Source organism: Mastomys coucha, unplaced genomic scaffold, assembly GCF_008632895.1.
Source record: "Mastomys coucha isolate ucsf_1 unplaced genomic scaffold, UCSF_Mcou_1 pScaffold21, whole genome shotgun sequence".
Classification (NCBI taxonomy): Eukaryota; Metazoa; Chordata; class Mammalia; order Rodentia; family Muridae; genus Mastomys; species Mastomys coucha.
The window spans coordinates 156,911,074-156,911,583 of NW_022196904.1; positions in this window are offsets into that span (position 1 = coordinate 156,911,074).

Genomic DNA, 510 nt, shown 5'->3' on the forward strand with positions numbered 1-510 from the left:
AGCAAAGAAACTAGAAAGAAAATGAAAAAGAAACTAGATTGCAAAACGAAGCGGAGAATTCGTTCCAGAATCACTACCACCCTTCTCTGGATTTCTTTTGCCAGGTGGAGACTGTCCGGTTCTTGAAACCCGGTTCTCCTGGGGCCGACCTGCGGTGTACCCTCAATTCCTTCCGCAAGCTCCGAATTGCTGAGGCCAAGGGTGGGAATGAAAGCGGGTCTAGGGCTCAGGGCTTCAAGACCAGTCCTGGAGCGACGCGAGAGGGTAGGGGAGAGGCCTGCGGGCGGGCTTACAAGCACCCAACCCCTCCCCATCGTCCCCCGCCCCACGCCCCGTCATCCCATCTCGCATGCTGTATCGCAGCGGCGCAGTCCCTCCCGGCTCAGGAAGGGGAAACAGAGCGCTTGGGAGAGGGGGGCTGTGAGCGCCCCCGCCTGAGAGGCCTGGCTGCAGGCGGCGGGGAAGGTGAGGTGCAGGGACCCGTGGGGTGCCTGCCAGGGAGGAGGAAAA